Source organism: Lissotriton vulgaris, chromosome 1_1, assembly GCF_964263255.1.
Source record: "Lissotriton vulgaris chromosome 1_1, aLisVul1.2, whole genome shotgun sequence".
Lineage (NCBI taxonomy): Eukaryota > Metazoa > Chordata > Amphibia > Caudata > Salamandridae > Lissotriton > Lissotriton vulgaris.
Window position 1 is genome coordinate 1,560,974,400 of NC_141685.1, and position 24,249 is coordinate 1,560,998,648.

The 24,249-nt window shown below is 45.4% G+C and overlaps 1 protein-coding gene across 1 annotated transcript in view; it reads right to left on the reverse strand.

Moving 5' to 3' along the window:
- The window catches only part of ANKS1B (ankyrin repeat and sterile alpha motif domain containing 1B), a 523,840-nt gene extending 499,797 nt beyond the window's left edge, over positions 1–24,043 (reverse strand). The window contains exon 1 of the mRNA XM_086918031.1: positions 23,775–24,043. The gene's annotated coding sequence lies outside the window, so the exon portion shown is untranslated. The remainder of the gene's footprint in view (positions 1–23,774) is intronic.
- Positions 24,044–24,249: the final 206 nt, after the last annotated feature.

The following is a 24,249-nucleotide window of genomic DNA, read 5'->3' on the forward strand; positions in this document are numbered from 1 at the left end:
TACCTTTACCCCATAAAAAGAATTTCTTGGGGTACCTGAGTCTATTTAGGCACATTTCACTCTTCACCACACACTTCTGCACTGTCCCCTCTCATGCATTCACCTAAACGGAGAATACTGATCAAAAGATCTCAAATGAAGAGCCCCCAGGCCCCATAGGCATTGCAGCTCCGGCCAGACAAGGAGCACCCAATGATGGAAGCATGACACCCCAACAAGTGTGTGAGGGCAATAAGATCTGATCTTTTGGTTCCCCGGTTACAAAATTGGCCAGCTTTGTGATTTCACCACCTTGCATTCCCTATCCTTACAAGAAACTATTCCTACCTTGATGGTTAGCATTTCGTTCATGCAAATGTCAGATTCCTCCACTATTTTTTCAATCTTTATTGCTTCCTGTAATGTTCGATTTCTCGCAGCCTACAACCTCTCTTACATGCTCTGGTTTTTACGCTGTACAGTCAGTTGATCTCTTATCGTCTGATCAGTCTTCGTTCCAAAAACACAATTTACAGCCAATTTTCTCAATCTTGTCACCAACTGGTCTACCAATTCCTGCGTTTGTTGCGTTTGCAAATAAAACATATGACGCTGCATCACTATATTCACTTGTTAACCATAACATTTTTGTAATATTCATTTTGCCTCCATATACGTATTTTCCATTGGCTCTCCATCAGCGGCCATGACCTCTGCCAAAAACTTAAAAACATGCTGACCCTCCTTACCCAACGCATTAAGTAACAAAGCTTCTTTTCTGGATACTGAAAACCTTAAACCATCAATAGCCTCCAAATAATTTTCAAAAATTCCGATCCATTCTTCCCACTCAATTACAGGTGGTCCTGCTTGTGATAAATTCATTAAAAGAGCAGCCACCATTTGGTTGTTTGCTATGGGCATACTGATGCGTGAAAACCACTTCAAATGCAATACACTACGAAATGTTAATGGGCTGGATTCTCTACTTTGTGTCCCGAGTCATTTTGCCTTCTTTGTCCTCCTTTAGTGTTCTTAGCTGCAGGATATCTCACCGGGAACAAGCCAATTAGTCCTAAGTGTTTGTACTTCAGACTCCTCTATCGTAAAATACTGTCAGCAACTGAGGAGGTGAGTCGCCCCTAACGAGGCTATTCCTCTCAGCAGGTGAGTGCAGACCCTTGACACTACACCAACTGAGACTTCTGACCACAGCTGCTCTGCCACGTTTGCTGGTGGTACACGCTGTGCCCTACAACCGCTGCACTACTGCATTGTATGCTGGTATTTAATACACAGTGATCCATTTCGCGGGCACTCCTTTAACACCTCCAATGAGGCTGCACACCACGTACTCCTAGCCCCGCCAAACAACACACCCTCCCATCCATCCTAAGAACTGTGCGGCCCACCTGTGGCATGCCGAAGTGGACACGCTCTCTTGGACGGCCATTACTCCGACAGTGCTGGGTGAATGCTTGCAGCCCCCGTCTTGGGCTTCAGACGATGGCCTCTTCCTTGGGCAAATTCCTCCACACAACCAGAAAACAGTTGCGGACGCGGGGCTCGGTTCCTTCCCACACCGTCTCTATCTGGACCACACACGTGAATCCCATGCAGGATTCGACCTCACTGCAGCGAGGGAAAAGCAAGACAGGTAATCCTCACCAAACTGTAGTGACGACTTTGGACTCCAAATAACTCTTAAGTCTTTATTGTCCCCAGTCGCAAACGTGAGCCTCCCCTCGCCTGCCGATACCAAACTGTCACTTTGGGTTCTGTTGAATCCTGGTGCACGCCACCATTCAACTGAGCACCAAAGCAACAAAAAAGGCAAGGGAGCGCGTAAATGAACTTACAACGGTGAACATAGCAAGGGCATGTGGTGGAGGTCCGGACTGCACGGAGTAGTGGGTCATACCTGAAAAAATACAAACCATTAACATGAAACCGTGAATACCAGAGGAGCAGAGGGACAACATGTTTCTGCCCAAACAGTCGAATAACTAAAATCGATAAGAGTCAACTAGCTGGGGAACAGGTGTAGAGAAACTAGGCAGCCAATGAGAGGGTGTCCTGCACAACGTAGGATGGACTTGTGAGAACTCATGTAAATATCACATTGTAATGTAGCGGTTAGCTATTATAAAAAGGTGATTATTGAAACATTCGTGAGTCGGGCCAGGCAGCGACCATGTTATTGTGGACCTACACCCCTGCAATAGAAAGACAAGTAAATTACAAACAAGAAGGGTAGGACAAGTCAGAGGGTGTCCAACAACCATAGTGGAATATATCAGGCATTAGTAATCACCAATCTAGATATCAGAAGATGTCTTCAGCAGTTTGTGGCGTTACTTCAGGCAGGGCTGCAGAGTCCAACCCTGAGGGCTACGTAGTCGAGGAGCCTCCAAGACTGGTTTGGTTTCACGTAAAGCAGCGGCACTCTGCGAAGCCTGGCACCTCTCCCGTATAACTTGTTCTAAGTCAGGTGCATTGTTCAATTGAGAGGAGTGCTGGGATCAGGTCGATGGCCTAGCGGCCCCAAAGTCGCCTTGTCGTGGGCTGCGGTGACAGTTTGTACAGACCTGCCGTCTCTAGCCAATTCCAGGCATCTTTGGGGGAGCTGACAAAGTGTGTAGGCCCCCCCCCCCACCCCCCCGAGTCCACTCTCAGGCATGCTGGAAGCAGGAGTGCATAACGAAAGTCTAGCTCATGTAAGAGGTGCTTCGCTACTAAGAAGGAGTTTCTGAAGAGTTACAGTATAATCAAAGAGGAAGATTAGCTTTGCGGTGTAACTGTAACCTCTCGTATCTTCTGTGTCTCACGTAAGATGGAGTTCCTATCACAATATTGCAGTAGACGGAACAGTAATGGCCTTGGGTTGAAGCCAGGTGACAGTCGACATGCAGAAACATGATGAGCTCGTTCCACCGAGGAGAACCGCTGAAAAGTCTGAGGCAACAGCTTTCTCACCCATTGTTCCACGTAAGTGACAGTATTCGATCCTTCTGCTCCCTCCAGTAGACCCACCACTCACACAGTTTCATAACGAATGGCCCTCTACATTTTAAGCTCAACGCTCCAGGAATTCCACTTGCTCTGCCAGCATGCACAATGAGGATTCCAGTTCCTGAGCTTTTGGCTGGAGCTACGTTAGGGTTTGTTTAATTTTGTGGACTTTGTCCGCCAGCTTGCAGTGATCCACATGCAGCAGCGTGAGGTCGGCAGTCACAGCGTCTATTTTGCTTTCCAGTGATGTGCCTGTGGTCCCGAGAGCAGTACCAATCCTCTCAACAGCTTCAAGGACGGAGGCCAACTTGTCATTAATTGACAAGGGTGGAGAACTGTCAGAGGAATCAGCACCACTAAGTAGCCGATCAGAACTTGCGGAGGGCCTTGAAGATGTACCCTGTTTGGTAGCGCATGGGCGACCCTTGACACACCATTTCAAAGGCCCATGTTGAAGAAGCACTGCACTTCTGCATGGTGCCTGCTTTCCAGTGCCCAAGAAGGGGGGGGATTCGACAGCCCGTGCAGCCCCGGGGTCTCGGAGTATGTCAGTGTGTATTGTTTGCATAGTTAATCTCAGGGCCAAAGAAGTCTCAAATTGGACAAAGGTCCATACAGTAGAGGCCATAGGGTTAATTCTGGGTCGAGGTTACGGACATAGTTATTGACATAGCGTCAGCAATCAGCTGACACTCGAGGTACGACGTCCAATTAACGCTCCTGTCACGGAGTGGGCGGAGCCGTGTGGGTAGGCATTTAATGGGAGTCCCATCTCGTATGCGCAGCGGACTCTCGCGGCCCGTCTGCGCCAGATCTGCGACCAGCGCCAGTTATGCTGTCAGTGGCCAATTTTCGCCTTGTGTTTGTTGGTCTAGAAATCAATTATTAGCCCTTAGGACAGCAATGCGCGGCAGTGGCCAGGGCAGTGATCCTGCCCTGCTTCTAACCAGCCAGTTCAGCTGCAAAGACTGCCCTTTTGCCGTCCCCCTCTCTCCCAACGACTGCGGCCTGCGGCTAGAGTAGTTCCACTTACCAAAACGACAGCGGTAGTCAAAGCTTGTCTGCTTAATTGTCGCTCCCTCCCCCGACACGCAGACGATATCTGGATTTCTCTGGCATCTCATGCCTGGGACCTGATGTTCCTGACTGAGACTTGGGTCAAGGATACTTCAAAACCAGATATAAACCTGGCAATCCCTCTGGAGTATAGATTTGCAGGGATAAATCGTTCAGGCGACAAAGCAGGAGGCGGAATTGCTGTCATTCTTCATTCTCATTGGACTCTTACGTCCAGAAATCTAGAAAACATTGGCCCTATTGAGGCCATATATTTTAGTATTTCTGATCGAAGACACCTGATCGCGGCTGGGGTGCTGGTATATAACCCCCCCGGCACACCACCTTCTCACCTCTCAGAGCTTTTAGCAACTATTGCAAATCTCGCGCTAAAGCACCTGCACTTTATTATTCTGGGAGATTTCAATATTCATATAGATGACACCACATGCGCAAAAGCCTGCTCCTTGGTAGATACCATGGCAGGCATAAATTACGATCAGAAAGTCTGTGGCCCCACCCATCAGGCGGGCCATACCTTGGACCTCATATTTACTAATTTGTCAGGCCTATCTACCGCCTCCTCTTCCCCTCACCTGGTCATATTACTATCTATTTCCTTTCAGGCTGACCTTCCCCCGGATGCCTATCCTTCCCTCTACGGTGGGTGACCTGGGCAGAAAATGTTACAAAGTTACCTGTGAGGCCATTCAGACTTCTCTTGCTGAGGTGAACTGGCTGCCCTCAGATGATTTGAATACTATGGTAACTAAATTTAATGAACAACTATCTTCAGCTATAGACACCATTGCCCCTTTGCAACCTTTGTCCTCGGCGCTTGGCCAGCCTACTGAACTCTGGTTTTCTCAAGCATTACAGGAAGAGAGGAGTGGATGCAAGAAGCTTGAACGTCGCTGGCGATTCTCCTATGACACCCTTGCCAAAGCCACCTATAGAGCCTCGCAAAAACAATTTCATAAGCTCAAATGGGCTACGAGGGAAGACTTTTTTACGAATAAAATTAAGGCAGCAGAGAACTCCGCAAAATCCTTGTTTTCAATTACCAAGTAATTTACTAACCCTGCGACAGCTGCCAGCAAGATCGAACCCAGTCAAGAACTTTGCGACGGCCTGTCCGATTTTTTTCACAACAAGATCATTGACATCTTTACTGGCTTTAAACAACCTGCTGTCTGCAGGTCGGACAGCCCTGCTCACGATACTTCCATCTCACAGGGCAAATTGTTATCTAGTTTTAAACCAGTATCTTTGGACACTGCTCTGCTGAAAATACGACAATGCAAATCTGGCTCTCCATTAGACTCAGTTCCGGCCCAGATCTTCACCATTCTTGCACCTGTAATCACAGCCCCTCTAGTTTCTATTTGGAACTTTTCCTTATCCTCAGGTCAGTTCCCTAAGGCATGGAAGCAGGCCATGCTGCTGCCCATTTTGAAGAAAGCGGAGGCTGACCCAGCTGTTTTTAGTAATCATCGGCCCATCTCACTCCTCCCAAAACCTGCCAAGATACTGGAAAAAGTTGTCCAGGAACAACTAGCCGCCTACTTGAAATCGAGAGGTCTCCTTCATGACTCACAGTCCGGATTTCGTGCTGAATATAGTACGGAAACTGGCTTACTGGAAGTCTCTGAGACTATTCGTGAGAGCGTGGACAGAGGCGAGGTGGCCATGTTGGTGCTCCTCGATCTGTACGCAGCGTTCGATACTGTCTCACACTCCATCTTGCTGGACAGATTACACAACCTAGGGATTAGAGGCACTTCCCTTGCTTGGATAAGATCATTCTTGTCGGGAAGAACACAGCAGGTCTGGTGTCGACCTTTCGTCTCCAAAGAAAAAGCCCTTGAGTTGTGGAGTACCCCAAGGATCGGCTCTCAGCCCCCTTTTTTTAATGTTTATCTGGCACCACTTGCCGAGGTCATAGAAGACTATGGGGTCAGAGTGGTCTCGTACGCTGATGATACTCAGCTGATCTTCTCGATCAATGATCATTCTGACAAAGGCCTCTTCAATTTTAGACAATGCCTCACTAAGATTGTATCCTGGATGACAGACAATAACCTTAAGTTAAATACTGATAAGACAGAAGTGTTGTTTTGTAATCAAAAGGCCCCACTGCTGCCATCCGTGTGGTGGCCGGCAGAGCTAAATCCCCCCCCCCCCCTATCCCAGTGGATACGGCTCGAAATCTGGGCATTGTAGTTGACAAAGAATTGTCCTGCAAGGCCCAAATAAAAAAAGTCACCTCCGCCTGCTTCTGCAAGCTGCGCATGATTTTAAAAAAATGGTTCCTTATCTCCCCCTTGATTCGCGCAGGACGGGTGTCCACGCCCTCATTACCTCCCACCTGGATTATTCCAGCAGCCTCTATGTGGGTGCTTCAGCCTATCTCATTCATCGTTTACAGATTATACAGAATGCAGCCGCTAGGCTAATCTGCAAGATCCCGTACCGGCATTCAATTACCCCGCATCTGAAGAGACTTCACTGGCTCCCGGTCGCCTCCCGCAACCAGTTCAAGGAGAACGGGGAGTGTGAGTGAATGTAAGAGTTATCTTTAGACTTTCCTGTCTTTCAGGGCACTGAACGGCAGGGGACCCGGGTATCTCCGACGTAGGCTCCAGTTGTTGCACTCAGCTCGCACTCTTAGATCTAACCACCTCCGCCTGATGCTCCCCCCCATGTTCCAACGCCATTGGAAAGGCGGCAGAGCCTTTGCGGTGGTTACAGCAAGGCTCTGGAATAGTATGCCCTTAGTCTTTGTTTTATTGACTTAGAGTCGCTGTTTAGGCGCAGCTTAAAGACTTGGCTGTTTTCTAACCTCTCGTTTTTTTAATGCTCGAGATGTTTCAGTTGTCTGCAGCGCCAGGACACCCCTGTTGGGGGTAGCCGTGCGCTTAATAAATTTCTAGATAATAGTGCACCAGATAAAGAGCCAGTGCTCAGGAATGGGGCCCGCTTACCAGTGCATATAAGCACTATAAGAGCGGTAGCATGAGCAGCTCTGCAGATTCAGGAATAGGCAGGCAGTTTTAGGATCTTCAGGAGGGCAGGTCAGGAGGCGGCAGCAGACATAAGGTAGGTCACATATGCACACCACAGAAAACCACAGATGACACCAGGGAGAGCGTGCAATATTGCCCATATTTTTCCTGATATGGTGGTCAAAGTGTGTCAGTTTATAAAATCAGTGTACTATGTCATAAAAGGGCTGGAGACACGGTCAACGGTGATACCGAGCTTTCCAGGGGCCAGTCCTCACATCTATCAGTTTCTTGCATGCCAATCTGCTAGCCTCACTGCGCCCCCCTCCAGGTGGTGATAATCAGTGTGCCAGCTCCTGTATATTGCGGGTATGGTATTGGGTTGCCACTGTTCCCCTTTGCGACCCGCACTCATCCAAGTGAAGCGAGTTTGGTGCTGGCGGTGTGCTGCAACTGCAGTTCAGCGCACCCAAACACCAACCCCTCCCACTTCTGGCCACTCAGGCTTACTGAGGGTAATACTTCAATGTATTGTAATCAGGGATACAGCATGGTAGGTCATCCATGTGAAATGCCGCGCCTGGCCCTTTCTTCGTTCGCACTGTCGGTGTGGGGAAAAATTCACTTCCCATTGAGTGGTAAGCCCAGTGGGTCATCGTCCGCTCCCAGCAGTGCTGGTTGTGCTCTTCAGGCTTACCGGTGTGTTCAGATTTCATGCCATGCCTGGTCGCCACATTTCACCATTCCTCAGGGCATCCTAGAGCGAAGTCAGCAGAGAGCCGCACACTGACCCGCAGCAGCCCTTTGGGTGCCATTCCAGCGTCCACACCTCATCTGCCACAAGCCCGGTCCCCAGGTCTCAGCAACCAGTTACAGTGGTGCCATGTCCCTGCTCCCCTCAATGGCGGTGATGCCTCTTATCCGTAGCAGAAGAGACATAGCGAGCAGGAGGCAAGTCTATGAGTGGTGATGGCGGGTTCCAGTCAGGATAACAGTCGGATAAGTGGGATGAGCAGTGGTGTTGGCTCAAAGCACGTCCGCTATGTTGGCGACTGAAGCCAAGCCAGAATGTGCTCTCACCAATGCAGAGAAAAAGGTCTGGTTACATTACAGATCCACAAAACAAGGTACAGTGTCACCATCGCTTTATGTCATTTACCCAGGGAAAGGACACTAATCCACTGCCTAATATGAGAGCAAGTTTTAGTATGCCCCTCTCGGGCCACAGGACATGTCCTGGACCTAGAACCTTGCTTTGTCAAGGACAGGCAAAGCCTCTGCGCTGATGCTAGATCAGCATAACACAGGAGAGAATTTAAAGTCGGGATACCAGTTTGAAATGCACTCAGTGCAGGAGTACACCCCCATTTACCCTGCAGGAGATATTCCTCTCCAAAGAGTCACCCTTCATTGCCAAAGTGAATATTTTCATGGGTGAGTATTAACAGGGAGGGGAAAGGTAGTTATTTTCTAGTATCGCTACCCCATCACAAAACTCCAACAGTGGTCGTATAATATAAAATGCGGACACAATGGATGCTGATGCCGTTTAGGGATCCCACAATGGTCTACCCATTAATGCGGGTTCCATGTGTGTCCACTGCACACTTAAATCGTTATAAAATGTGTCAAAAGTTTTGGTCCCCTACTTTTAATCCCTTAAGAGAACACTATTATAATTCATAAAGGCCCCTCGTTTTTCTTTCTCTGAACATTTAACCATACCCTAGCTATCACACCATTCACTATTCCTTTTTTTTTAACCACTTCATCTAGAATACCCTTGCCAGGAGCCTATCAGCCTTGTTGGCCTTTTAATAGAATCATAGCTTAATGTTAAGGAGTGCTCATTTGAAGTTTTCTGATACCAAGTTAATCAGTCCCCTCACAACCATGGTGTCTGTTAACTTTTAATGTATATTTTCCCTCTATATTTCTGCTCCATGTATTTTAAGTAAGCTTCTAATTTTTCTCCCTGGTGCGTTTGGTTAAGTTCCCACCAAGATCCATTTCCCCATGATTACTGCCTTAAATTCATCCCACAATGCATCTAAGGATCCCTCATAAGTAATGTTCAGATGAAAGTATTCTTCAATGTGATCTGTGCGTATCGATTTATGTAAACTATCCTTTATAATTTTTCAGTCAAATTTCCAAGATCTATTCTGATGTGGGAGGGCGGTTGGTTTTTGGGGCTGAGGGAAATTTGGGGGGGGTTTATGGAGCATTGTAGGAAATGATGATAAAGTCAATCTCAATCTTGTCCGTCGCTCCAACTTGCATATTAATGCTACTTATCTCTGTAAGAAAGTCCTTTGGACTAAGGGAGAAAAATATGTTTCCTTTCTTAGTGGGGTGAGCATTCCTCCAAGTATTGTAGAGTCCTAGATAATATGGCAGACATGGCATGTGTCATCCCACTGACACAGTAGCTCTCTGTAGGGTGTGTGTTTGTGTCGGGGTAGAGACTATTTAGAGAGGGGCTTGGTAATATATTAAAACTGTGTAGCCAAATGTATACTGATTTCTTATCCACAACGATATTCACAACCTCTATAGTTTTTTTTTATTGATGTGGGTATAGGTAGTTATGTTAGAAATACTCTAACAGCACCTACCACCCCATACACACATCTGCTTAGGGTATGATTTATGCATTATGGGCACCGAATCTGTGGTGATCAGATGGGTTTCCTGCAAGTAGACTTAGAGTTTCTGCTAAAAAGGCTCATTTGTAGCCATACCAGGAAGTTTAATCCCCTGACATTCCAATTGAAAAGGCATACCATTAATTTGGAGGGTCGTAACTGCTTGTCCTCCAATCTTCCCCATTCCATTTCTGCACCCACAGTCCCCTCAGCTTGGTTTCAACCTGAGCAGGGCCCCTTGGAACTGGGTTCCCAACACTGCCCATCCCCTTCTCACCCACCACTAAATTTAAACTAGCATTTCCCCATGTTCAAATATCAGGACGGAATTAAGGTGGGGAACAAGTGCGTTGGTGAGTCAGAACCTGAGACCAAATTACTCCTTCCCACCTCCAAAGTCATAAAATTGCTCTTAATTATTCGCCACTATGCTGACAAGTTTGTGAATCGTGATATGGAATATTTGCATTACTAGGACATTCAGCCATGCTGCCACCTGGGTCACCTGACTACTATTCAGTCTCTTCTACTATTAATGGTTGAAAGCTTACCACCTAGCGTTCAAACTCTAGGCGCTTTTACATATGTTTAATAACGTCTATGCTCTCTCATGGGGCATTTTTAAATATGGCTGCACAGGCATACTAAACTCCATTCTCCTATCTTGTCCCAATGGAAAGTTATGCGTGTAAGGTGTTACAAACCAACTCCTATTCTTTCCTATGGAACAGATAGCCTTTCAATAGCGAAAAACTAAATACACTGTATTTTACTGTCAGCACATGTCACACACACCAGTACTTGTCCTACCTTTCACATAAACTGCACCCTGCCCATGGTGGCATTCTAGGCCTACCCGAAGGGTGCCTTACATGTAAGAAAAGAGACGGTTAGGCTCAGGCAAGTGGGTGTACTTGTCAGATCAACAAGGCAGTTACAAACTGCACGCAGACATTGAAGTGGCAGGTCTGAGTAACCTTTGAAGAGCTGCTTGTGCGGGTGGCACAATCAGTGCTGCACGTCCACTAGCAGCATTTGATTTACAGGCCCTGTGCACACACAGTGCACTATACTAGGGACTTAGCAGAAAATCAAATAAGCCAAACATGGAAACACCAATCCACAAGACAATTTACCTTAAGAGCACTTACACTTTAACACTGATCAGCAGTCAGAAAGTACGCAGAGACACTAAAGCAGCAAAAACAGAGTCAAAACCAGGAGGTCAGAAAGCAAATAGACAGGGGAAACAAGCCAAAAGGTGCCAGGTCTAACAGGTGGACACCTGAAGTGTTTCTAGAGCAATGGATTAAACCCTGGATAGATAACACTCTTCCTTCACCTTGCATTATTATTGAACAAACACAGTGATTCCTAACCCTGATGCTCCACCAGTGGGTGGGGGGGTTGAGGGGGTGGCCCTCATGAGTGCCAAGATCATGGATTACTGTTAAAGTGACACAGTTCTGTAAAGCTCAAGGGCAAAGGGATAACTCTTGTATCAGTCTGTAGGATGGTGTTCCCGGACTACACTAGACATGATCAAGCTCGTAGAATGTCATATGATCAGAATAAACAAAAACCTAAAGCAATAGCACTTTAATACATTCTCCTGTTTCCAGCATGTCTACGAGTAATCCACAAGAACAAGTTGCAGTTCTTTGACACCCTGGATGAGGCCTGGCAATGGCTGGTGGAACAATGCCCTTTAAGCTCAAACCTGCCATTGCCATGGCCCAACTATCCGAAACGTGGCAGCAGGGAGACTACCGTAGATGGACGCAAAGGCATCAGGCGTAAGAAAAGACCCCGCAAGACCCTTCAAGAGACATCAAGCACCTCTGTCTCAGAGAAGGAGGACACTGAAGCCCAGAACCTATTGGAGACCGACACTACAAGAAGACCTTAACCCCTGCCGAGACTGACCCCTAACTATGTGGGGAAGCAACGGCACCTGTGTTCCATCACATTTCGCACGTTATCATGTTATCCTCAACATGATTCTTAGAGGCCGAGAGCTTTGGGATGGAGGCCCACTAACGAGCTGGGGACCCTGTTTGGGTGACAGATGCTTCTACAGGGGGAAAGTATAAGGAGGAGGGAGTAGGTTATTCTGTTCAACTGTTTGTTTTGCATTTAGTTCTCAAGTCAAACCATGCGGCCATATATTCTGCAGGTCCGCCTTGATGTACACTCAGACAGAAGGGATGGTGGGGACCCCACCAGGACTCGAGGATAACCACTTCTTCACCTAATACACCTTTTCCCGCATAGACCACCATGATTACGTTTACAGTCATGACATGGAACGTGAAGTCTCTCTTGGACTGAATTAAATGCAATTCATCCGCAGACATGCCCCCCAGGTTGTGATGCTCCAGGAGACCCATCTAATGGGGACCAACTGCACTTTTCTGGCCAGGTATGGCTACAACAAAAGTCTACCAAAAGGGATTTGGCTGGGGTTTCGGGGTGGTGGTGATTCGCCTCCATAACTCTCTGCTGATGTTGTAGACCTCTACCACAACAAGAGCACCCTGACGGCACCGATAAGCCACCGTCTGGCTATAGAGAGATTTGAACTGCAACAATTATGCTTGGACAAGGCCTGCCGAAGTTGGGGCTCTGCTGCAAGATGCGGTGGTTAGTCATTGCACCCATGGAGGCTCTGGACACACTGTTGGGGAGCCCTTGGAGGGCGTAGTTGGAAAAGCAGACAGAACGATGAAATAGTGGAGACTAGATGAGACTCATCGCTGAACTGCACTGAGGGCCGACTCACCATAGGAAACACAAAGGGTGGTCGGCCTTAGCCTGCTCTGATTTTCTATTGTTTGGCCTCATCGTATTTCTTTTTATAAAGATACCGCTATTTTTATTAAACCAGTGTGGTGTCCATTTGTGGTGTTATCACTGTGTTACTGGGAGTCTGATTGCAAATACTTCATACATTGCCTTGGAGATAAGCCTGGCTGCTCGTGCCAAGCAACCAGAGGGTGAGCAGGGGTTATCTAAGGGAATGTCCCTTCTTACCCCGATTAGAAGCAAGGGTCCCTATTTGGACTAAGGTACCTACCTCCGCCAACTAGAGACCCCCAGTTCTAACAGTGCTATACCCTTATTCCCTATGTTTCGGGCTCTTCCCAGTCACAGGCCCTTGCCCCACCCACACAAGTGAGGTATCATTTTACTTGGGAGACTGAGGGGAACGCTGTGTGGTAGGACATTTGTGCCGGTATGGTGATTCCACCCATAAATATGTGGAAACTTTTTTTTCAGCTAAATTTGAGGGTGGCAGAGCATTCTGGGTAGGAAAACGTTAGGGGATCCACGCAAGCCATACCTCGCTGAACTCCCCCGGGTGCCTAGTTTTCAGAAATGTTTGGATTTGGTATGTTTCCCAAGAAAGCCACCGAGCCCGGGCCAAACACCCAGGTGACCACCGTGCAAAACCAGGTTGTTTTGTGATAGGTCATTTTGATGTCTCCTCAATACGTTTTGGGCCCTCGCCTGTCGCGGGTACTTGACCCACCCATGCAAGTGAGGTATAATTTTCATCAGGAGACCTGAGGGAATGCTGGGTGGTAGGAAATGTGTGGATCCACATGGATTCCAGAAATTTTCCACACAGAAATTTGAGAAGTGATTTTTTTTCAGCTAAATGTGAGGTTTGCAGGGCATTCTGGGTAGGAAAACATTGGGGAATCCTCGCAAGCCATACCTTCCTGGACTCCCCAGGCTCTCTAGTTTTCAGAAATGTGTGGTTTGGTAGGTTTTCCTAGATGGCCCCCAAGCCCGGGACCAAAAACTCATGTCACCCCCCTTACAAAACCAGGTCCTTTTTGGATACATAGGGGCATCTGAATTTTTGGTCTTGAGTCGGGAGGACATTTGTGGCGCCACAGTGATTCCACACAAAAATGTGTGTAAATGTGTTTTTTTCAGCTAAATTTGAGGTTTGCAGGGGATTCTGGGTAGGGAAACGTTGGGGGATAGACGCAAGCCATACCTCATTGGACTCCCCAGGGTGTCTAGTTTTCAGAAATGCAATTTCTTCGGTTTACACTTTACACAACCTTTTCTTACACATATCACTAGGGTACATAATCTTATTAAAATCATGTTTAAACTTCCCAATCGATTCTTGTTTTTTTGCTTTTGAATGCCAATGTAATCCCACAATGGGATCCAGAGCCACTGGAGAACTTCAGCAACTACCATCTGACAAGCTCACAGAATTTCTCTGCACTTCAGAAACCTACTCCGTTTCTCTGAATTTCAATAAATCTTACCTTATTAAAATGGGATTCTTGACTCGTATCTAATTATGAACTTTGAGTCTGCATGCTTCTGCATTTTTGCCAGCATTGATTCTCTTTACACTAGCCTCATTGGAGTGAACGTCAGCCGTTTTACATAACTCACGTTTCCTTCTGTATAAAATAGTTTAACCATCCATAAGGGACACAACTCTGTAGGGATTTTTCATTCTCTCATTAATTTAAAGGGTGTTTTCTTGGAAACCTCATGGTACAATATAACCAAGCTAGATCTGTGATTACTTTATTAACATTCATATTATCCCTACAGGCAGCTTGAATGCTGTGAGGAAAGCGGATTATAATATAGTGTGGTTGTGCAACCTCACAGTGTAATAAACTCTCAAACCTGCCTTTGTTCGAGTCAGACTCATTTACTCCACCCTGTCAGGCTCTCTCACAGGAACAACTGCACAGGATTTAGAAGTACCAAAATAGTGTAACAATAAAGAAACACGACAAAGAAAATCTAACACCAATTTATAAATATAGTCCTTATTTTTATGAATATTTAGACCCCAAAACAAACCAAATCCCCTGGAGAGTTCTGCAGATATAAATTATTAAGCAAATAATTAATCACTGCTTTTCATTAAAATAGCAAGCAGACACTGGCATCTACAGTGGTTAGCAGTAACTATGAAAACTTTTGTAAAGTTGTGTTCTGTTAATCTGACCCGCTTTGGGCACACAACTCCAGAAGGAAGCGAGTCACAGGGACAAATAAGGCTTGGCAGGACAGTTATTTTTCAGTCAAAGCATTCTCCAGCCCAGTTCCAGGCTCTATGGGCGAACCGTGATCAATTAAGTGGGTCCTGAGGCACGGGATACAGGATGCTAAGGATGCAGATCTGGAGACTGGGGTATTCCTGGGGTCACCCCTAGGTCCACAACTACTGTGGTTGACTTTGACAACAAGGGTCAATGTCCCTCGAGGTCCGGTTGAAGTCCAACTAAAAACCAGTTGCCACTGGTCTACTGGTCTCTGGTTACAGCGAACCCATTGTTTCCTTTTAACTGAAACTAGTGTCTGTCTTGGGTGAACAAACTGCACTCCAAACACTCTCTGAGGTCCAGCACACTGGGTGCAACTTTTGAGCATTGAGATTGGATATCCCCAGCTGGACTTCAGTGTTTAGTGGCTGTCAAGCGATGGGGCCAGCCAAGGCCGGTTTCGTGTCTGCGGCTCGGCACGGCTTTTCTCTACAAGACACCATAGACACCATTGTCAGCCCAAGAATAAGCAGGTGCAGTCCAGTCTTCGGTACAGCCTCTCTTTGCCAGGTCCATGGAACAAGAGGGCAGTCCTGCTGCTTTCCTCTGTCATGTGCAGATGTGATCTGAGGTCTGTGTGCCACTTTTATGCCCATAACTTGCCCTAGGGGGATGCAATTATTACTGCAAATGGGCTACCAGATCCCCTTCCACCTGATGACGACGACTTCCTGCAAAGTGTGACATCTAGCTATTCCAGAATGCAATATTCCGCCCACTCTCAAGATGGTAGCTCCCTTTTTTCAGTGTGTGAAGATTGGTAGCCCACTATAGAGGTATGGCTACCTGAGGGCTACATGCCAATGGGAAACTAGATTGGCAAATGTTTCCTCTTCTTTGTCCCCAACGCTAACCTGTCTACCAGAACAAAAGAGCAGCCCCTCTTGTCTGTGCCATCATTTGCCCTTCAAAGGAGGGTTCCCTACTGAAGCTCGCCTTCTGGGCTCACACCCTGTTTGGCCTTCCTGCCAGGGAGAGGTCACACTTCTTCCGACATCAGGCCCTTTGTGTTACTTCCAGAGAGTCGTTCACAGCTCCACCAAGGGCAGTAAAAGGCTAACTCATGGCCAGCAACGGTAAAGTCAATGGAAAACTTGGACACAGAGTGTCAACTTTCTAAAGTTTTTTTGAAGAGTTTTAGGGGGTGAGAGATGCAAACCTTCATTGTACCATTTCATGCATATTTACTCTGATTCGTCACTGCATCTAAAGATGTCAATTACTTAAAAATGATATTCAATTCAATTTGGGCATCAAGTCGTGTTTAATGTAACAATTCTTTTGATACCTTGAAGTACCAACTTTAGTAGTCCCACTCAGAATTTACCAAAGCTGATTTGCCAGTGTGTAACCCTGTGCTCACCAATGGGGCTACTAGCTTTTCTACAGCAAAAACAATTTGGTACGTTTACTGTTAGGACATATTAAAACACAAGTCTTACTTTTAATATACAACACACTGCTCTAGGGCTAGCAAGGCCTAGCTTAGGGGTCACTCATACATATTGAACGGAAAGGCCTGGACTTAGCCACTTAAAGTAATAACAAAGTCCAGTTAGTAGTTTGAAAATTGTCCTGCCAGCCAGTAATAGAAGACGGAGGGGGGGGGGGGGGGGGTCTTGCTTTGATATGTATCTCTCATGATGGCACAATAAGTGCTGCAGTTCATGTGGGGTACTTTAACTTACAGGCCAGGCCTAGGTACCCCTGGTTCTATATACAAGGAATTTATAAGTTAACGAATGCCAATTGTAGGCGATCCTGACAGATACCTTTGAAGGGTCAGAGAATTGGCACGGAGGTCTGCTTAGTAGATGTCAGTGCACTCTCAAAGATGGAAAACCAGCAGCACCCCTTTGGGGGAGATCATGCAGAAAGAGGCATTCTACCAAAACTTGATTGAAGCATTTCACTTTTCCATTGTCTTGCAGGTGATAAAGTTGCATTCTAATGAGTTTAATACCACATAGGTTCAGAAAAGAAACAATTTCTGATTACATAAACTGTACATCATTGTCTGCCATAACATTGAGAGGCTAACCCTCCCAAATAAATATATTTTGAAAGCATTCAATCACATATGTGGTTGTTGGTACATTAATTGATTCAACCTCAACTCCTCTAGAGATCTAGAGATATGTTCAAACAATACAACAAAATATATCATTTGTGGTGGCAAAATATTATAGAGTCCCAATAAATCAACTCCTAATCATTGCTAAGCTCTGTCCGGGCAGTGTGTGATTGATTCTATCATTCCCTCTGTTGCCAAAACGCTGTTACTCTTACTGCACTTCACAGACCTCTTAAAGTCAGCAATGTCTCCATCCATTCTTGGCCACCAGAGATCATTCTGTATCCTTTTCAATAAGGTTGATCCCAAATGCTCTGAATGAGCAAATTAAATTATTTTGTGGTGAAAACACCAAGAGGAGTACCAATTTGTCACCTCACATAAATTGCCTACAATGGACAGTTCTTCCGACATATACCAAAACATTTGGAAATCAGGTGATAGGTGTCTGTCCTTTGGCTAATCAAACTTGACCTAAGTCATGACTTCACTTAAAATGTAATCTTTGATGACTTCGGTTATCCATTTGTCCTCAAACAAACACACACCCATATCCCCATTTCATGTCACAAAGCATTCTTCAATTCCTGTTTTCCCAGTCAAGCTCATCAGTGTCTTTTATGGGCACCCTTGATAGGCAATTAGCCCTACAATTCTTCCCACCAGGTATGTATTCAACAGTGAATGAGATCCAAACATTTATCAAAGAGTCTTGTCAAAACAAGCTGTAGATCGTTTAACTTATCAGATTAAATATCTACTAAGCAACAATGGTATTTCTTTAAAGCAAACAGTCTGCCCCACAAGTATGGTTTGATTTTCTCCATGCTCAAAGCACATGAAGCTGTTTATCAATTACGGAATACTCTTGTTCAACTTGACATAAAGTAATTTTGTCAAAACCGATTGTACTCTCATATTTACCATTTGCCTGCCTCAGAACAGCGCCAAAACCATACTCATATGCAACCACAGTAACAATTGTCTTTTTTTTCCTTTCTACAAATGGCTGTAAAGCAGATGCCTTTACTATTCCCTCTGATCTTCTGAAACATGCATTCACATTCATGAGACACACAAACACAGCCCCTTTCTTTAGAAGTGACCTGAAACATTCATTTAGTTTTGCAAAATATTTAATGAACTTCGTGTAAAACTCACACAGATGTAAAATACATAATAACTGCTTTCAGTTATTTTCTTTACCCTGAAGAAGTTCCAAGACTGTTAGAGGCTCTCGGCTATCAGAGGGTCGAAACATGTTGGTAATTAGAATATTTTAGTATGGTCAGGTGATCCCTTGTTTGTCACCTTAAGACCAACAGTTCATGTGTTTTACCCATACCAGGGGTACTCACTATTAAAGTAATTCTTGAACTATACCCCTAGGTATCTTTAAAGACATGGTCCTGAAAATTGATTTCTAAGAACTCCCAAGGCTAATGATAGAATCCCTCAGCTGAGTCCGCTGGGGTGGAATTGCTCCTACCCCATTATAAGAGGTCATCAAATAATGAAGCATTCCTTGATAAGTTAAGGGTAAGATGACCTCCCAAAAATCTGTTGATGACCCTCCTAACACATGTGTCTGAACTGCAATTCTACAGTTGTAAGTGATCAAATATATTCTGCCCTTCTACTCCTAAATAATAGTACATTAGACTTGGTTTTCTTTCTGGCCTAAACCTTTGAGCATCAATAGTGTGTAAATGCCGTTTGAAGGATCTTAACCATAACTACCATTCAAGTTATGGTTATTCTGGTTGTTGAAGGAATGGAGCTGGTGGAGTCACATTTTGCACATTAAAGAAATAGAACAGATACACCATAATGTTCAAAACCATGCAGATCGTCGTGAAGATATTCTGCAGATATGCCAAATGTGGAATTGACTGTACATGAATATCAAACTGGTGCCGAGTAGAAAAGAGCCAAATGTTTAAAAGCATACAAAATCCTCAAAATATGCAGAATGTGGAAGGTATAATGAAAAGAAAGCGAGCAAATCGCTGAAAATGAGTTGCACCATTGCCATAAACCTTGCGCTATGAATGGATAAATATACTACTGACATTCTCTTAAAACAGCGCGTACAAATCTCTGCAAATGACTTGCTCAAAAACTACGAGTCTTCTCTATAAAATAATTTGAATTGATGTGGTCCTTTCCCTGTGTTTATTCCCACGGAGACCATGTGCACGCCCCTACTCTGCTCTTTTAAGACATTTAGTGTAATCATTTCTCTGTGTTTTTCCCTACAGAGACGTCATGAAAAGCTGTCAGGAACTGCACCTCCAGGGCGCCAGTATGAAAAGGGAAGTGAATGTTAAGCGTTTGTAGATCCTTGAAACTGACCTGAAGAGGCTGAAATGAGAACTGGAATTACAGTAATTAACGCTGCGCTACACATAGCCCGTGACTGCGTGTTCGAGGGATGCAATGAAACTCGAGGCCGTGGATGAGCAGTCGCTGATCGGGAAGGCCTGAAGGAGCTGTGCGCCAGTTGTTTATACACGCGCGTGGTTCAGCTGTTCGAGCCCTGCGCGCGCAGCTTAGATCCTCCTTCGCTTCACGTTAATGAAGCTGTGCACAAGCAATTGAGGCTTGACTTAATACAGGCTACACGTTGAGAGGTGCGCACGCCTACAAATCTTCAGGGCTGAAGGCGGTAAACTGTTCACAGCATGTTGAATCGCCACGGTCAATAATCAAAGGCGTGCCACGCACCAACGACCTCTGGCCCCGGATGGGCTGGGTGCTGCACAAAGCGCACAGAAACACGAGTTGCGCAGAAAACCTTTACTCACAAAACCTTGTGCCTGTAGCAGGACAGTCGAAGTGCTGTCTTGATCCTAAAATTAAAAATTGTAGTAAGAAGAAGCGACACCACATGGGATTAGATTATCCCTAATGACAGCAGTAAAATGCAGCCATCAGCAGGGGCTTGGAAATAACTGACATCACAGCATTCAAATGATGTCAGGACATTTCAAACTGTGACCATCATCACAACTTGACGAGCAACCCTATACAATGTGAAAGTATTAACCGTCTTAACATGACCTATTTTTAGAAGAACAGATTCTCTGTAGAATACAGTGTTTCTGTAAAGCTGTTGCTCTTGCCTAGTGTGTCTCTTTCCTGGACTTGTATCAGCCACCGGAAGGCAGTATACTAGAACCGAAATGAGTAACCTTGTAGTGAACTTCCCTGCACTATGTGATACCATCACCTTCTGACTTGTACCGCAATGTGCTAATGGCTTTAAAGACAACATTATAAACAAAAAAACAAAACAAAACGAATCACACCAATGTATCTATTCATTTTGAGCTTCCATTACATCTTCTGCCAAATAAGAGACACAGTGTGGTAAACAGTTTAATGAAAATAAAAATACATTTTAACAACGTATAAATATAAGAACGTTATATGTATTTTCCAACCAAGGGGTGGAACAAAGATAAAAAACATCAATCTCCTTAGACTGATTTAGCCTCATATGGTGAAACAATGCGCACACTAGACTTGTCAAACCCATAACACTGCAAGCAAATTCTTCTGAATTTCCATAAAGTGCATCCTGCAAACTTAGTTGCATATTTGTGCTCTCAATAAGGGCTACCCACTGATTTGCACAGGGTCAAAAAAACTGGTTAAATGGGAGCAGAGAGTTTCAGAAGCAGGACTAACAATTACTGAAGTTTTCAAATAAGTCATCCTCCACTACAGAGCAGTATGTACTGCCTAGTATCATGGTGCAGAAAGAATATGAAAAACGGTGGAATTCACTTGACTGCATATTGATACATTACTGAAATTACGTAAATATCTCTGCTGCTTGAAAAATACTATGACATGCCTGGAACAAGCTCTACTTTATGAAGGAATTCAGAAGTTTTTTCTCTTTACTCTGCGCAGATAATTAGTGGATGCTGTGACAGGAGCCATCAGAATGTACATTTGATGAAGTATTTTTTTGGCTTACACAGTGCCAACCCCTAAACAATATGAACTGCCACTGGTGAAGAGACAGTCTTACCGCTCTGAGGTTCTTGGTCTGTTTCTCTAGCGGGTTAGAGTGAGCCATGACAGATACTGCCAAGCTCCACTAATGCCAGATAGAGCCTAGCTGTATTGGCCTTGCATAGACACCACTTTGGTACTGGCTATTGGGAGTTTTCAGTCATGTCAGGCTGAGCATGAAGTGACCGAGGATACCCCAGTCCTATCAGCCTTCCCTAGGCACCATCTTATTAGAGAATTTGGAGATGTCATTGAGTTGTTTGCCAGCCATAGTCTGAAGTGTTACTAGTTTAGCCCTAGCCTCTTAGAGGCACCTACCTGTTGTGACATTTCCCAATATATGAGTGCATCTGTGTACTCATCTGCTAAACTGAGTCCTCATGAGGTCCTCACGTTTTCTGAAACAAAGGTGAACAGGATAGGTGCATGGATTACTGAGGCCTGACCTCTGAGGGAGGTCTCACTTCTTAATATCTATGCATGAATTACTTATAGATGTGTGCAGGAATCTAAGTCAATACCAGTTGTCTCTTCTGGTTCGAATTATAGAGATCATGAGTTTTTCCTAATTGTGGTGTAACACTGTTGCCCATCATTAATTCAGTGGGTTCAGTGCAGGGGAGAGATAGGCTCGCTGCACACAGTTTACAGCTGATCTTTACTACTCTAAATAGAGATAAGGTGGGCCCATGTCCCTTGTCTACGTCAGGGCCAATGGCACCTTTGCTATGCAACTGACAAAAATCCAGTTTGGCCTAGTTCTGAAATAGTGCTTAACCATATTTCAGCCTTGACGGGTCACAGATTACAGTACATTGGTATGATCAGGGCTTTAAGTGGGCCGGTTCCTGTCGGGACTCAGCACCGGCAGTTCTAGAAAGCAGGTGCAGAGACAGGTCCCTATCGAACTCTCCATTTTTGTTCTCACCCTCAGTGTGAGAAAAAAATCTTAACTCTATAGCATTACCACCCTTCACTGCCTTTGATGTAACTTCAAAGAGACTTGTTATAGTTCTTTCACAGTCTCATCATTTCAGAATGGAAGCATTTTCAATACTATATACAACAAAGCCATAGTTGTTACTAATTTATTTTGTGCAACTAACAACCATTGGCTAAGCCAATTGTCCTTGCTTGTTTGTGTAATGTTGCTTATTGTAGTACATACCTGGATGTAATGATAGATAAATACCAGACGGGCACAAACCTAAGTACAGATTTTTAGCTCACGTTTTCAAGCCACGCCCTTAATTGCATCAGCCACGCCCCTTTGGGAAAACCCCTAGTTTTTTCATCCCACTTAAAACCCAGGGTATGATGTTCTCTAAAATGTTAATTTTCAGTGGCCGAAGGAGCTGCTGGAGCTTGCTGTTTTACTCGAGTGCAGTCTTTCCCTTGAGTGAGCTTTCTCAAGGCAGGGGGGTGAGGGGGAGACACTGCTATTATGCGCATCATGCTTCCGTGAAGCAATTGCTACACTTCCAAGTGTACACCGTCCTCGAGATAACTCTGGGACACAATGAGGTCGCTGTCTCTTTCCTAGTAGAATTAAAACAAACTTGCACTCTGCCTTCTACAAATATATAAAAATGTGTCTAAAATGAGAAAAGCAATGGGTAAAAACTAGTAATGCGGTTACAGTTATTTGTGTCAACAAAGTCTTTCCCAATCGGCAGTGACCATAGCTGTGTTGTTTACATGTATTTTACATGGCGTTTGGACAGTCACTAGCAAAGGCTGATGAGAACTATATTAGTTCCAACACCTGACGTCAGTTTAAAATACTATTGAAATATGCCTGTATTGATACATGTAACTGAGGAGTAAATACAAAAAGCTGCACATACACTCTGGGTTCTTCAGGAACATCGGGAGGTGCGCTGAGTGCAAATTATGTTTATATCATCTTACTGTTGTTGTTTACTATATCAAACTGAACATGCGATGCCCTTGAGAGCAGCTTGTAACGTGGCTGGTTCCCTCCCGTTTTCTCTCAAAAGCTATGTGGACGTACATTTCAAAGTAGTACGTGTTATCACGCCGATAGGCTCATTCTCATTTTCTAAATATTTGCTAAATACTTTCTCTTCTAAGCAAGAACGGGTAATAATGGAATTTTAATAAAGGCCAGTCCTGAACAAATCATCCCGGGGATAGGTTTTTGTAATCTTAATTAGCATCACTGCCTTTATTTAGATTCTACAAAAGGCTGCTGCCTCAGCATGTTTAGTGAATCGTAGCTCATTAGGAAAGATGGGCCTGGAATGGATCACCGATATGGCCGTGAATACAATTGCTGAAACCTTTTCGGAGCCGTTTTTTGTCTCAATAAAAATGGATGCACGCAGTGCCAGTAAACACTACCTGCCTAGAAATAACACGAAGAGAGCAAGAAGCTTGCAAAGCTTCCCTCCGCGGCCTTCTGCAGCCTGACAGCACAGTGCGATGTTGAATTTGAAACACCCGACTGCTTCCCACACACCTCCCCTCCCAGCCCGCATTTCACAGAACACTCGTAGAAAAATGCCTTCACAAAACATCGCCTTCATGTTTGCAGCAACAAAAACATGCAGTATATTTTCTATATATTGACAAACACGTAAAACGGATGCACACACACAGTACCGTGCGCCCCCCGCCCACGGCTACTGTGAGGCAGCCAGGATCCGGCAGCGCGGCCAGAGGCACCGCGCGCCTCGCCCACCGCTGCAGCCTCACCGAGACAGGCCATCCCGGGCCGCGTCTCGCGAACACTACGCACCGTACCCTCTGCGCCGTTCCACCCAAACGAAGTCACGCGCTCACTCACACCTGAAAGGGAAAAAAACGCGAACGGTCACAGTAACGGCCGCCGCGCCTTCCTGGCCTAGAGGCTACTTACGGGGCGTCGCGTTCACCTGCGGATCCTGTCAGCCGCTCCCGCCTCCCAAAGCCAACTGAAGGGCATAAATCAAGATGTCGCGGACGGGCGAGCGCGGACTCACTGGATGTCTCGGTGCCCTGCAGTCGGTCGCGGCCCCGTTACTATGGAAATCTTCTGGGGAGAGGAGGCAGTGTCTCCGCGCCCCTGCAATGTGCGCTCGGCGGCTGACTGGAGATGCTTGCCTACTGGCTGCACGCAAAGCTCCCCGCGCTGCTGCTGTCGTGTGCGTTTTTTTTTATCGTTTTACCTTTCAACCCAATTTATGAATATCACGTGCGTGTTCGGCACAGACGTTTCCAAATCGGCATTAGCGGTGCTGACAGCTTGGTGTACTTTACATTTCATGTAACTAAGGCCCCAGCTATCTATCCGCATTATTTTCTTCTTCAACCAGTTTTATTTCCAGTGGGCTGGACCCACCGCATCAATTTTT